The 16393-nt window shown below is 37.8% G+C and overlaps 1 protein-coding gene and 2 long non-coding RNA genes across 35 annotated transcripts in view; 2 read left to right on the top strand and 1 right to left on the bottom strand.

The window, feature by feature from the left end:
* The window catches only part of LOC147832527 (uncharacterized), an 845986-nt gene that overhangs the window by 301116 nt on the left and 528477 nt on the right, over nucleotides 1-16393 (top strand). The gene's annotated exons all lie outside the window — the stretch shown is intronic.
* The window catches only part of thrb (thyroid hormone receptor beta), a 160264-nt gene that overhangs the window by 143649 nt on the left and 222 nt on the right, over nucleotides 1-16393 (bottom strand). The gene's annotated exons all lie outside the window — the stretch shown is intronic.
* On the top strand, nucleotides 1269-5156 carry LOC147846454 (uncharacterized). Its single transcript, XR_015478791.2, has 6 exons — nucleotides 1269-1344; nucleotides 2347-2465; nucleotides 2672-2748; nucleotides 2985-3140; nucleotides 3230-3322; nucleotides 4171-5156. It is a non-coding gene; the product is annotated as an uncharacterized LOC147846454 (long non-coding RNA).

The following is a 16393-nucleotide window of genomic DNA, read 5'->3' on the forward strand; positions in this document are numbered from 1 at the left end:
TTCTCCCACACAGAACCACTTTTACTTTGCTAGATTGAGCATGCCCATAAGCTGTGAGGTTTTCCAGGGCATGGATTTCCTCAATATCATTTTTGGCCGATGAAACTGAATTAGAATTTCACTTGACATTTTGCGTAACTTTTTAGTGTACTATGACTTTGTGTAGAAATTTCTACTCCATCTAACTTACAAGTACTGGAGGATTACTAGAACTGATTTTCTGAGAAAATGGACATGGAAACTACCTTAATTAAGCCCAGCCTTACTTTCTATGAGATAAAGATAAAATGGTATCAATGTTTGCACATTGATATACCATCTGAAGGGCCTTGTGTTTACTGTATTTAACCATTAATTTAGTCTTTTATAAATAGTATTATATGAAAACTTTGGCTTTCGTCATAAAATGATATAATTAACTTTTTGCATTGTATTGCATTTAATTATAATATGATCTCCAAATGTTACTTTATTTTTGTTTGTTTGTTTGTTTTTTCAGAGTGTCTGGTGTTCAGTGCAGCGGAGTAGGCTGCTCATCTCTTGCAGCATGCTAATCAGTTACTGTTCTTGGAGAAAAAAAAATATTCCAGTGTAAATCCAGGATTTTGCATTAAAAATAAATTAAGTATAAAATGTTTCAGTGTTCACAGAAAATAAGTTGTCAGAGTAGCAATAAATGTCTTAGGTTTACAGAAAACTAGAAAGCAATACATTGCTTTTTTGTTGTTAAATGTAATTTAGATGCTGCTGCTGCACATATACAGTTGAAGTCAGAATTATTAGCCCCAAATGTTCAATTTTTTCCCCAACCTCTGTTTAATAGAGAGCAGATTTTTTTCAACACATTTCTAAACATAATAGTTTTAACAACTCATTTCTAATAACCGATTTATTTTCCCTTTGCCATGATGAACTCCATGCAGTCACCATTATTCACCCCTTCTACATAAATGTAGTTGTCATCTACCGCCCACCGGGTACATTAGGTCACTTCTTAGATGAACTGGATCTTCTTCTCTCATCTTTTTCTAATTACACTGTAAAAAGTGCACAAGGCATATCATTACTCTAAAGAAGTTTTTTAACTTGATCTAACTCAAAACATTTAATTTTCTGTCTAGTCATCAGTGTAATGTAAAACAATTGTGTTGATTTAAATTAAAAGTAAGTCTTGTTGGTGTAAAGTAAATAAATTCTTTAAATTAAATTAAACATATTGCTTCCAATTGTCACGTGACTTTAAACGTCATCCCTGGTCCTGCCTGTCCACATTCAGGTTTCCGCCATTTTTTTTTACACCGCATGGATGGGCTCGGCGTGGTGAAGCGGGAATCAATAAAATTGGTAAGTAGTTTTAAACATATGTTTGGGTGTATAATCAACAGTGTACATGTATGATTTCATAAAAATGTTATGTTGTTTTACATACTGTAAGTATTACTAGTTTGACCAATCCAGCTCTGCTAAAAGGTTTGCAAATTTCCCTCATCACTATGTTAAACCGAGTGAAAATTAAACAATAGTCATACAAGTAAACTGCTTGAGGTAAAACGGATTGATATTTAAGCGTATTTTCAAAGACTGTTTGCGGTATGCTAATGCTTTCGGTTAATGCTGTGCGCTAACGTACGGCGCCATTAGCATGCATGTTCTCAGCTTAACCTTACATGGCGCCGCCATGTATAAAGTGTATGCACGCTTCAGACGTTTTGTATGGGACTCAACGTTGTCATTGAGTGTCAAAGCTTAGCCATTACACAAGATATTCGTTCCGTTTTCGTGTATGGTGTGTATAACGTGTTCTTTAACGTGGTCACGCCAGCCGTGCTTTGAAAGATCACGGTAAGGGCAGCCGTGGTTTTCGGGGGGCTGCGCATCTATTCGCGCACTTAAGGTATGGGTGCTGGTAGCGGTCAAAATGCTTGTAGAGGAGCAGTGAACGCCGTTTGCTTTCCTGATGTTTTCAATATATTGCTTCTGTTTCTGAATCTAAATATTACTGCATTAAATGCATTTAACCCTATAAGAACTATGAAGGGACATCAGAATTTTGTTTTGTTTTACATTTTACATCTAGAACATGAACAACACTTTATCATGTCAAACATTGTACATTTATTCATTAAATTTCCTTGCTCTGTTACACATAATTTGGGAAATATTTAAAAAAGAAAAGAAAATATCAAAAGGGGGAGAAAAATTCTGACTTCAACTGTACATGTTCTAGGTTAGAATTGTTTATATATTCTAAGAAAAGTGCACAAGATGTAGTGAACATGTAAAGGTCTGACATTTATCTATTATTTGTTTTGAATGTCATCTTATTAATTTTCTTTTTTTTCCCAGAATCCTTAAGCATGTCAGGAAGATCTGCCAAGCTTTTGGTGATAGTGAGTCAAGATGATTCAAGAAAGTTGCTTTTGCCAGATGGGATTCCCGAATCAGTGGATGCGCTCATTGAAAAGGTGAGAAAAGATTTTGAATTAAATGACAGAGTCAGACTACAGTATCAGGACAAAGATTTTGGGGATGTATTTGTAAATTTGACAAACACTGGAGAACTTCTGAGTCTTGACACTCTAAAGATTATCCCCTTGCCAGACAAATACTCATTCATTGCTCAAACTATTGATGGGACCCAGTCTAATGATGATGCTCTGACCTCCGTTAGCTCTGGCAGCACTGATGATACAATCATACTCTCAAGAACTGCAAGAAAGATGGCCAGCACTGTTTCAACAAGAGGAGGTAAAAAAAATAAAAATAACTTTTATTATTGATAAATGTTAAAATGTACATGACTAATTCTGAATTTACCATAGTTTTTACCATGGGGTTGTAGCATCTAATGTTTTTGAAAATGTCTTAGATGACCTAATTAAACTTTTTTTATTGTTTAATGGTTTATGTGTATATGTATTTTTACTGTTAGTTCTCAAAGTAACTTTTTTCATAAGTCTATTTTCTATTTCTCTTTCTTACAGATTGATGCCGAATTTTTGCACAACACAACCTTACCTTTACAGTTAAGATTTATGGCCTCTTTGGACAGACAGATCTCTCAGATTCTCCAGGTTATTAGAAGCAAAGGTGGAGTCCTCCGTGAAAAAGCGAAGGACACTATTTAAGTTATGGATCAGGTATTGGTTGCATACAAACAAAATTGCTTGTAGCAATTAATTAATAGAGTTTTGGTTTAATGAAAACAATACATCTTGAATATTTTTAGAGCCTGGACATAGACATCAGAAGACAGTGCCTGCTGAAGTGCCTGATCATGTACCTTTGTGAAGATGCAAGCTGTCTGATCGAAGAATACCAGGTAATGTTGACAATGCAAACTCCTAAAATTTTCTCCAACCATATTTGACTTGGTTATATTTCACTTTCAAATCAATATTTTACCACTTTGCTCAAGCCTTAAGGGTGAGTAAAACATGGGGAATTCTGATTTGGTGAAGAAATTACTTTAAAGTGGTTCAAGTTATTGTGTTATCATTTACACATCAGCCTGTGTGACTTCTTTCACAGAACACAAAATAATATATTTTGAAGAATGTTGTTAAGAGCCCCTATTCACTTGCATTGGTTTTGTGTGAATACCATAATAGTGAACAGGGGCTGTTATCAACATTGTTCAAAATTCTGCAGAGGACAGTATTTCATTCAGATTTGAAATGTCAAAAGGGTGGTAAATGATAGCTAAATTTTGAATGTGAACTACTGCCTTAAAAGCATTTTTTCCCTTTTTAACTGCATTTTGAACAAATTTGAGTAGATTAATGAATGCCTCTGATTGGAAATTGTGGTACTGCACTCAACAAAGTTGTCTACAATAGTCATCACATTAGAAGTGTTAGTTTGTACAAATGTTAAAAGCATTTTTGAAGCTAAAGAGGGTGTAAAAGTACATCCTCACCCAAAAATGTAAATGTTGTCTTGTAAAAAAAAATACACATTTATTTACACAAATGAGGATATTTTAATTAAAGCAAGCTACAGACATTTGGCCTCTACATTAACCACCATAATGGCTAACTACAAAATGGCTTACTCAATTTTAGAAGAATTTTCAGATGAAGGGCTGTTTTTTTTTTTATACAAAATGTTTTTTTTTTTTTTTTTTCCCAAACTCCCTTATTAACTCTTTTTTTTCTTGTATGTTTTTAGGCTGACCAGAGGGAGGAAGCAATGGATGAATTTTAAAAGAACACCATGACACTTTTTGTAACCCGTGAAAGTGATGCTCTTACTCGTGCACTGGACATTTCGATTGTCATTGACTGTGTGGAAGTACTAAATGAGTTGCCTTCTGTTGCATGTCCCTGCGCCATGATGTTTGGACTCATTTATGCACTGAACTTAAAATATCCCGATGGACTCAAATATATCTTTGAGACCTTTCAAAAAATAATCATGGACTTGGAGAGTAGACAGATGAGCCGAAGGGTGCCGAACCTGCAGGAGTAAGCAGATGTGCTGAAGAGTGCAGAACCTCTCTTTAAAGCTACTGGAGATAACTTGTATCCTTTGACTCAACTACAGTGTTCTGATTGCGATATATTTTAGATGTTGGACTTCTTCATTTCTTCATCTTCATTATAAAGCATTAAATAGTTTACCAAAACATGAAAGTTCATACATTGTTTACTCATCTTTAAGCTATTCTAAGTATTTAACTTTAATTAAATTAGGTTCAGAGAAATTTAATGACAATTATGAGAGAAGTTTAATTTTTCGGTAAACTATTTCATTAAGGTGAAGACTTCTCTTTCAACAGTTGGCTAATTTGTTACAGAGTTATTAAAAAGTATTTAATTTTACACTGCACATTTTAAGCCATTTTTTGGGCCAAACTTGTTTTAACCTCAGAAGAATTCTTAAGGTTTTGTGTAGTCAGTTTTGATTGACTGTTCATGAAAAGGTGTCCAATGATTACTGATTCCTATGGTGAACTTACATTGTATCCAGGGTCTTTGTATATGGATACTAAAAACTGTTGTACAGTATAATTTTATAAAAATGCTATGCACATTGTAGAAATGTTTTATGACATAAATTGTCATGTTTGTTATGTTTACATTGTTAGACAGTGTGTATTTGTACTGTACACATTGTAAAAAATGTGGTATTGACAAAATAAATTGTCAATAGTTTGATGCTTGGAGTCATTCATCTTAAACGATAAAATTACACATTTTAAAAGCAAATCAATATCTTTATATTACATTAATATTTTAAATTGTATTTGATTGGATATTTGATTTGATGTAAAGTAAAATAATTAAGTTAATACAAAGTAAAACAATTAAGAGTAAATAAAGTAAATTTGAGATTTCAAAAAACTTAAAAACTTTATTTGGTTCAAAGAGATTTTTTGCTTTGGCTAAGTAATAGAGAATTAATTCTTTTTAAAGTAAAAAAATTAAGTTGATTTAAAGTAAAGTAATTAGGTGTAACAAGTTGACGCAATTTTTTTACTTTGATCCAATGAAACACTTTTTACAGTGATATGACACTCCCTTTTTGGTGCTAGGTGACTTCAACATTCACATTGAGAGACCGCAAGCTGCTGACTTTCAGACTCTGCTTGCCTCTTTTGACCTCAAAAGAGCACCTACTTGTTACCCACAAATCAGGGATTCAGCTAGACCTTATTTACACATGACATTGCTTCGCTGATCAAACACTAGTAACTCCACTACAAATATCGGATCATTTCCTTCTGTCCCTCAACATCCACATTACTCCTGAGCTGCCACACACTCCAACACTGGTTGCCCTTCGCAGAAACCTACGCTCTCTCTCACCCAATAGACTATCCACCATTGTTTCAGACTCTCTTCCTCCATCTTGCAAACTCTCTGCACTTAATACGAGCAGTGCCACTGATTACACTCTGCTCCACACTAGCATCATGTCTAGACAGATTATGTCCTCTTGCATCCAGACCAGCCCGTGCCAGTCCTCCTGCACCCTGGCTCTCGGATGCTCCCCGTGAGCATCGCTCAAAACTTTGGGCTGCAGAGAGAATTTGGCGGAAAACTAAAACTCCTGCACAGCTCTTAACATTTCAAACTCTTCTGTCTTCTTTCTCGACTGAGGTTACTTCTGCAAAGCAGACATATTTCCGTCAGAAAAATCAACAATGCCACTAATCCTCCTTTTTAAAACATTTTCCTCCCTCCTCTATCCTCCTCCACCCACATCCTCCACATCAACTACTGATGACTTTGCTACATTCTTTTGCACCAAAACTGCAAAAATCAGAGCTCAATTTGCTGCACCTACAACAAACACGCAAGATACACCACCAACACCACACACACTCACCTCTTTTTCTCAGCTCTCTGAGTCTGAGGTGTCCAAACTCGTGCTATCTAGCCATGTAACCACCTGTCCACTTGATCCCATTCCTTCTCATCTCTTGCAAGCCATCTCTCCTGCAGTCATACCAACACCGACTCACATAATTAACACATCTCTTGACTCTGGTTTATTCCCCACTTCATTTAAGCAGGCTAGGGTAACCCCACTGCTAAAGAAACCCAACCTGGACCATAGGCTACTTGAAAACTACAGACCAGTATCCCTGCTTCCATTCTTGGCCAAGATTCTGGAGAAAGTAGTGTTCAATCAAGTCCTGGACTTTCTTATTCAAAACAATCTTATGGACAACAAGCAATCCGGCTTTAAGAAAGGCCACTCAACTGAGACTGCCCTGCTCTCGGTCGTGGAGGATCTCAGACTGGCTAAAGCAGACTCAAAATCATCAGTCCTCATCTTGCTGGATTTGTCAGCTGCTTTTGACTCTGTAAACCACCAGATCCTGCTATCTACGCTTGAGTCACTGGGCGTTGTGGGCACTGTTATACAATGGTTCAGATCTTACCTCTCGGACAGGTCATTCAGGGTGTCTTGGAGGGGAGAGGTGTCCAACCTACAGCATCTAAACACTAGGGTACCTCAAGGCTCTGTTCTTGGGCCATTTGTCTTCTCCATCTACACGTCATCTCTAGGACCAGTCATCCAGAAACATAGATTCTCCTACCACTGCTATGCTGATGATACCCAGCTATACCTCTCTTTTCATCCTGATGATCCCTTGGTTCCAGCTCGCATCTCAGCCTGCCTGTTGGACATTTCACACTGGATGAAAGATCATCATCTTCAGCTTAACCTTGCAAAAACTGACATGCTTGTAGTTTCTGCCAACCCAACTCTACACCGTAACTTCTCAATCCAGATGGATGGGGCAAACATTACTGCATCCAAAATGGTGAAAAGCCTTGGGGTATCTAAACTTCTCTGACCACATCTCTAGAACTGCTCGATCGTGCAGATTCGCACTCAATAACATTAGAAAGATCTGACCCTTCTTATCTGAACATGCAGCTCAACTCCTTGTTCAAGCTTTTGTTCTCTCCAAACTGGATTACTGCAACTCTCTAGTAGCCAGGCTTCCAGCTAACTCTATTAAGCCTCTTCAGCTGCTCCAGAACGCAGCAGCACGAGTGGTCGCTTCCCATCCGTTTGCACTAAGCTGCCAGTTGCTCCTCACATCAAATTCAAAGCTCTGATGTTTGCCTACAAAGCGACTTCTGGCTTTGCTCCTTCGTATCTGCTCTCACTTCTGCAGATCTATGTGCCCTCCAGAAACTTGCGTTCTGTGAATGAACATCGCCTCGTGGTTCCATCCCAAAGAGGGAAGAAATCACTTTTCCGAACGCTCGCGTTCAATCTGCCCAGTTGGTGGAATGAACTCCCTAACTGCATCAGAACGGCAGAGTCACTCGCTGTTTTCAAGAAACGACTAAAAACTCAACTATTTAGTCTCCACTTCACTTCCTAATCTGCAATTGCCTCTCTAGATATATACTACTAACTGTACTCAAAAGAAGAAGGAAAAGAAAAAAAAAATTTACTAAAACTTTCCTTCTTAGACTTTACAGACCCGAAACTTGCCTATAGCATTTACTCTTTCTCTTATAGTTGTGTAAACTGCTTCCTTGTCCTCTTTTGTAAGTCGCTTTGGATAAAAGCATCTGCTAAATGACTAAATGTAAATGACAGTAAATAATGTTTTACTAGATATTTTTCAAGACACTTCAATACAGTTTAACTTCACATTTGAAGGTTTAACTAGGTTAATTAGGCCAACTAGGCAGAATAGGGTAATTAAGTAAGTTATTGCTTAAAAATGGTTTGTTATGTAGACTTTTGAAAAAAAAAATAATAATAACTTATAGGGGCTGAAAACTTTGTTCTTAAAATGTTGTTTAAAAAAATATATCTGCTTTTATTCTAGCTGAAATAAAACAAATAGGACTTTCTCTAGAATAAAAAAAATATTATCAGACATACTGTGAAAATTTCCTTGCCCTGTTAAACATTATTTGGGAAATATTTAAAAAAGAAAATCAAAGGGTGCTAATAATTCTGACTTCAAAAACATGTGTAGGACACTGATAATCCTTTTAAATAATTTTGATTACAATTTTGACCAAAATAATTAATATCATTTATCATTGCTTGACATTTCAGTTACCCTTTTTAACATAAAATGTATTCAAACAAACACATAATAAATAACATCAATAAAACCACACTGACAGCTCTGCACATGAAGATGATGATCTGATTCTAAATACTTAAGCGAACTTAAGTTGTCTTTTGATAACTGCAACAAAATAAAATGAAGCTAAATCATGTATTAAAAAAACGTAGTTACATCTTTCAGACAAATAGGTATAGCTACAAAACAGGAAATTCAAAGGGGCAAGTTCTGCCACATGAATACAGTATAATCAGATGATTTATTTAAAAAAAGAAAGAAGAAGAATTAGCAGGCTGTGCAAAAACCTGACGAAATACAAAACAAATCTACAAAAATGAAAATTTAATCAGATGTTTACTTTATGCAAATAGTAGTTAATTGAATTAAACACTATTACATTGTTAAAAACATTAAATAAAACTAAAATTGGCAATCAAACAGAGTAAGTGTAATGTATTTTATTTTGTTTTGCCAATGTGTGAAATGTTATTTTTGAAAAATAGTTGCTTACAGGATTTTGTCTCCTTCCAGTGTTTACTGTTGCGCAAGCATGGCGGGTTAAAGATGCCAGGCCTCCCTCTGCCCTTTAACAGTCTCTAGGGCCCCTAAAGAATGAGGCCATATGAAGTCTCACATACAACATTTCTGTGTACACACTTAATGATCTTACAAATCTTGAGGCCTTTGTTTAGAATAAACTCTATACAGTATATCAACTTTGCTCAACTGTCATTTTATTAAAGAGCCCATATTATACATGAAATAGGGTCATATCTTGGTTGTAAGGGTCTCCAACAACAGTCTAATATGCATGCAAAGTCAAAAAACACTTTCATGGTCTTATAATCTGCATTTATTTTTACCTAATTATCCCAGCGACTCCTGTATGAATCGTCCAGTGATTCATTTGTTTCCAAACCCCTCCTTAGCGCGAAGCTAATCTGCGCTGATTGGACCGATGACAGCCTGTCACGATTGGTCGACTGCCTTCAGTCAGAGAATGAAATGCCCAATAGCTAATCAGCAATATAAAAGTAATCACAGTTCATACGCGCTACATAGCGTAGGCGTGGATTTTAGCTGCCACACACACACACAAACACACACACACCTCTGGACGACAACGCTCCAGCTTCCGCCCGCACCCGCCAGGTTTTAGCCTGAACCCGACCGCTCCCGCTTATATTTAGAATTTCTTGTCCCGGTGCCCGAACCGCCCCGTTTTCTGCCCGCCGCGCCCGATCCCGCTAAAGAGCGGGGGAGAACATAACCGAAAATCACCCAGCAAAACAGTCCAGAGACAGCCAGACAGAGCTCGCTCTCTCTCTCTCTCTCTCTCTCTCTCTCATACGCGCGCACTAACACATACACACAAGCGCCAAGCAGACACACAGGCAGGCAAAGCTCTGTCTCATTCGCATAGCAATATCCACGATATTGCTAGACAGCCCGCTCCCGTCCCAAATTAAACCTGTTACCGACCACTCCCGCGATTGATTCGGAAATTTATTCCCGCGCCGCAGAAATCTGGCGCGGGGACAGCCGCGGGAATGCAGACCTCTACCACGGAGCTCCGTAAACAAACAGCACGCGTCGCGTTTTTAACGTGACTTTGCACACGATAAGAGAATATAGCCAGTTAACCTGATACAGTACACTCGGTTACAAGTAACAAATCACAACTAAATACATTTGCAAGCTAGAGTCAACGAGGCAACTTTAATCGCACGTACTTACATTTGAGAAATGGAGGAAGAAACTCATCCTGACGTCCATTAGTAAGTAACTCTTTACTGATCCTTACTTTAACAAACGCAGATGAAGTATTCTTTGTAGCATGTAGTTTCCAGAAGTTTCCAACTGCTTGGTTATAATGCTGAGGTTTCATCTCTGGGTAGAGAATCGAAAATTTCCATCTGCAGTGTGACTTCAATCGACCGGCATGTTTGTGTGCGTGTGTTTGTGGGTGTGTGTGTGTGTGTGACTGGGTTTCTGCGTCAGAGGGCGGGGCCGCAGGTTTCAAATCTCCCGGGTTTGCGCATGCACGTGAATAACTTGGTTTCGTTCGTACGTCATGGCGAAACACCTAATGAATCCGTATCAAGGCGACTCGTTTGAAGCACTATGAGTCGACTCTTTTATAGATGAATCAACCGTTTTAAACACTGTATTCTTACAGATTTAAGCCTTAGCTGGATACTTCACTTCACTTAGAGCTGTGTTACACACTACATGGAGGGGAATTTTCAAAAACCCATAATAATGGGCTCTTTAAATCACTTACAAACAACTTAATAATGGCCAATTTCCACTGACCGCTACACTATTGGCCTACAGATTGGTCTACAGAGTATCCTCACTAGCACAAGCAATAAGCCAGGAGAATGACAACAAATATAGCTTTATTTTTTAACACACATTTGAGACATGATATCGTAACAATATATACGAGCGATAGTCGACCCAAGCTCAAATCAACTTTGTCATCTTCTTGTGACAAAGAGCTTCATGCCAATAAGTAAAATCAAATTTGTTATCTATTGTTATTTATGAGGACATTTAAAAGCATGTGGTTTTGCTTTCTCTATTTGCATGGGCTTGTCACGTGTCTATATTTAAAATAATGAATTTTAGCTTGTAATAATAAATACTACCATCCCCTTTGAACTATTAGAAACCCATAAATACATTTTAACAAGAGTTTAAAAGAGCTGGTGAAGAATAAAGATACAGATGACAGGTACTTATTTTGTATACATTGCATACAGAAAGTATTCATATTGCTTCACTTTTTCCATTTTTTTATATATGCAGGCTTATTTCAAAATGGATTAAACTTATTTATTTCCTAAAAAATTTACACACAATACCCCATATTAGCAATGTGAATTTTTTTTTTTGAAATTGTTGCAAATTTATTAAAAATTAAAAGCCTGAAAAAAATCACAAGTACATAAGTATTCACAGCTATTTGCTCAATATTTTGTTTATTCACCTTTGGCAGCAATTACAGCCTCAAGTCTTTTTGAAAATGATGCCACAATCTTGACACACCTGGGTTTGGGAATTTTTGCCTAGTCCTCTTTGCAGTACATCTCAAGTAGTATGAAGCGACGGTGTACAGCTATATTCAGATCTCTCTAGAGATTTTCAATAGGATCTAGGTCTGGGCTCTGGCTGGGCCACTCAAGGACATTCACTGAGTTGCTGTGAAGCTGCTCCATTAATATTGTTGCGGTGTGCTTTGGGTCATTGTCCCGCTGGAAGATGAAGCATCGCCCCAGTCTGAGGTCAAGAGCACATAAGAAGCAGTTTTTCATTCATGATGTCTCTGTGCATCGCTGCATTCATCTGTCTCTCTATACTGACTAGTCTTCCAGTTTCTGCTGCTGAAAAACATCCCCACAGAACGATGCTGCCACCATCATGCTTCACTGTAGTGAGGGTATTAGCCTGGTGATGAGCGGTGCCTAGTTTTCTCCAAATGTAATGCCTGGCATTAACTCCAAAGAGTTAAAGTTTAGACTCATCAGACCAGAGAGTTTTGTTTCTTATGGCCTGAGAGTCCCTCAGATGCCTTTTGAAAGCTTCCATCTGGTAAGTAGTAAGCTTCCGTCCAGCCCAGTCACCAGACATGGACATTATTCAATTCAATTCAAATCTTTATTTTTATAGATTATAGTAAATTGAAACAGTCAGTCCAGTTTTCAGAGTTTAAGTTCAGTTTAGTTACGTTTAGTGTGGTTTAATTTTCACTGCTCAAAGTCCACAGAAGAGCAAATCCATCGATGGTCAGGAAGAGGACTGGGAGACAGAAAGGACCTTGGAGAAGGTCAACAACAGTACAAATGATGAAAAGACAATGCAGAAAAGCTGAGCGTATCTGGTGGAAGACGAAAGTAGTGGTCCATTACAATATTTATAAAAACACTCTTTATGCTTTTAATGTGGAACTAAACACTGCTAGGCAGACTTTCTTTTCAAGCCTTAAAAACACAGCACCCCCAACTCCCACCCCGGTACGGTACACCTATTGACAATGGAATCGGCCATAAAAGCGTACCGAACAGTACAGTACAGTACCGTACCACTCAGTGGAACAGGCTATATGGCAGTATAGGTGACCATAGGTCAAGGTGGACACCCATGGCATGTGGAGTCCCAAAAGGTTAAATTCTGTCACCTCTCCTGTTCAATATTTATATGCTCCCTCTTGAGCCAAATAATGAGAAAGAAACAAATTTACGACCACAGCTATGCTGATGACACTCAGATCTACTTAGCCTTACTGACTAATGACTTCAGCCACATTGACACCCTCTGCCAATGTACTAATGAAATGAACAGTTGGAGGTGGCAAAACTATTTTCAGTTAAACAAAGAGAAAACTGAAGTCATTAGCCGCGTTTTCACTATCGCGCCTAAAGCGAGCGAGCCAGGGCGAGCCAAGGCCAGTGGGGTTTCCACTGTCACTTCCAGGGCCTAATCGGGCCAAAGCAGGGCTTTCTTGGGGCCAGCTGCCGGCCTTTTTCGGCCCGCCGAATACCTTGGGCCAAGGAGGGCCAGCTGGGGCTTCAGGGCGGAGTGAAAGGAGAGGCGGGCAGTTTTCTGATCGCACATGAGTACATGCGCCAAACAAATAAAGAAATAAGGGAAAGAAAACATCTATCCTTATAGTGTGGGGTCTTTTTGCGTATGATTGCCCTTATGTTTCCCTTTTAAATGTAAGGTTGCTGCATAAAATTATAAAGTAGTTTTAATTTATAGTGACATTTTTTGCTGCGTCCTCCTTTGTTTCAATAACGCATAATAATCTTTACACCATATTAAAGACACAGCAGACAGTAAAGGTTTTTGAGAGTTTTTGTCAAGTTTAAAATGTTTGTGCACGTTTAAATGCCTGTATGTGTGTGTGAGACCAGGCAAGAGCGCTCCCTTCACAGCTCTGTTGATGCCGCGAGCGGCTTTTTTCTTTCTTTATTTTGGAGATAATGCACAATATAAATACAACAGAAAGACATATAACTTAAGTTACGTGCACACTTTCGTAGACTTTAAACAATATAGTGTCATATCTAGATAAAATAGCCTAAGCTATATTGAAATATAATTTAAAGAATTACAAATATCATATATAACAAAATCGCATTAAATAAATAAACCAATATAAAATAAACAAAAACTAGCAATAACAATGTAGGTAGCCTATATACAATACATAAATCAAACCGTTTTAATGCCACATATAGCCTAACTTTCATTTTACAAAGACCTATCTAAAAAAAAAGGTTTTAGATATTTTCTAAAAACAATAAACACTGGAGAAGGTTTGAAATATTATTTATAAAGTATTTGGATGCGATGATATTAATCAAATCGCGCAAACAAAGCATTATTTGGGTGAGTGAAAGCAGAATCTAGCCTAAGTTATACCTTTTTTTCTGTCACCCAGTCTTGCGCATCGCAGCCTTAAACACATTGGGGAAAAGTCCAAACACAAAACGTGTTCTATATCCTCAAACAAGTGTTTATGTTTTTATATGATGTGGTTAAATTTATAAATGAAACTTTAAATGAAGAGCTTTAGTGAATAGCTGCTGAGCGCAACAAATATGGCTATTTTATTAGGCTACTCGCTCTTGTGCTGAAACACTTAACACGACGTCAATCAAAACGAGGATGTTATAAAATACATGCCATATCGAGTTATAAAGGAGAATTTCTGTGGCTTTATATAATGGATGTGTGCGCTCACTGTGATGGGTCCCTGCGTTAGTGGCGAGAGCGCACAATGCCAACAGTCGGTCGGCGAGTAATGAATGGAAATACACAGGTCTGTGCGTATAGACATTTCATGTACTGCTGTACAGTAACGTGTCATTTGTTTGTTTCGGTTGTTTTCATTTTAATAGTTTCGTTTCGTGATGATTCTATGGTGTGCTTTATCTGCCTAATTCCCGCTGAAGTGGGCGCCGCTGAAGTGGGCGGGTTGTGTGACGTTTGATTCTGGGACGTTCTGTGGGGGTGTTTGCGTGATGCGCTGTGAGCTACTAGCCCGTCAGTGGAAACACGACATGATTTTGGCCTCATTTCTCAACCTCCCGGGCTATTGGACCGGCCCGGCCCGATTAAAGCCCTGGCTCGCACTGGCGCGATAGTGGAAATGCGGCTATTGCTCCTGGAAACAGAAATGAGGTTCTTAAGGTGAATGCGTACCTTGGCTCTAAGGCCCCGTTTACACTAATGCGTTTTCGTTTTAAAACGCAGTTTTGCTGCGGTTACGCCATCCTTCCACACTATGCCAGAGTTTTCGAGCGCCGAAAACAGTGTTTTGGAAATGCAGAAGAGGCCGTTTTCATTCTAAAATGCTGCTGCTCCGTCTCAGTGTGGATGGGGAAAAACGGAGACATCTGAAAACGAAGGCGGGACTTTAGATATTCGCCTATCTGATTGGGGCTTTTCCTCAATATTAAGTAGCCTACACACACACAGTCCTGCATTCTCTCCTTGTAAGTTTAGACTTTGCAAGTTTGATATGGACTTCCGAGGACATGTTGGTAAATCTCCAAAGGGAACAGTGTACTTTACAACCTTATTCACATCATCCTGGATATGTACGTTGTTTCACTATCTTAACAAAAAAATGAAAACGATAATTTAATTTAATTTATCTTCGCGCTCAGCCAATACACGTTACCTGAGATTAAGTAATAGATTCAGTACAGATGCTTAGTAATTCACATTAGCAGCTATCATCAAATGCTGTTCATTAAAATTATAGTAACAGGTAAAATGTAACATCTAGACAAGTTTTTTATGTAAATAATGCATCTGTTCTGTGAGAAATGCTTTGAATGACGCATACTGCTATTATTTTGCTTTTCTTTGAGCAAGAATGATACTGACTACAACTTTGTCACACACCACACCACCAGAAGGGTACCATTTGGCAGTAAATACAAAAGCCTGATAAAGGGCAACCCGTACCATACTGTATTGAACCATAGCACTCATTGGAAACGAAGCATCTACAAATCCTCTAGAAATCAACATAGCTCCATATTTAAACCAACTACATTTACAAACGTTCCAGTTGAATGGCAATATATATCAAATTTACTTCATTACAAAAACTTTTTAGTTTTAAACAGGCTTTTAAATTTATTCATCAATCCACATGGCACACAGCTGACCCAAAATTACCCTCCAGCTGCAGAGAAATTCTCTTAAGAAAGTCAGGAGGAACATTAATATTCTCCACATTTTAGCATTCCTTTTTCTTCGCATGTCTGTTAAAAGCCATTATTATAATTATTGCTTATTTGTAAACACTATTATTATACGATTAACACTTACATTAATATTTTAAATAACGATGTTTTAAAAACAATGACACACGTGATATATAATATATGATAAATAATAATTTTATTATGTCAAACTAAAGTTTGCAAAACGGTACAACCATGACAATCATGAGCGTATGGATAATTTCATACGTGCAACTTCAGCAACAACAGAGAGTAGTAAACACAGCAGCACCACAAAATCCATTATTGTTTAATGACATAACGCAGATTACAGAAAACGTCAAAAATGAAGCATTTCGCTTTGGGGCAAAAGTAGGCTAAGGTGATGCTTTGGTAACTCCCTTCACAGTCTTAATCTATTTGTCGAAAGACACTGAAAGTGCAGCAAACCAACATCCGCTTCCAAAAACGTGTGAAACATAAAAAGGGTTACGATATTTCATGTACTTTAAAAACACAGCTGTTATCTGTCGGAGCCATAGCGAGTTGTGTCGGATCTCGATGTTTAACACAGATACATTTTACA

This window comes from Danio rerio, chromosome 19 (assembly GCF_052040795.2).
Source record: "Danio rerio strain M-AB ecotype USA chromosome 19, GRCz13ab, whole genome shotgun sequence".
Classification (NCBI taxonomy): Eukaryota; Metazoa; Chordata; class Actinopteri; order Cypriniformes; family Danionidae; genus Danio; species Danio rerio.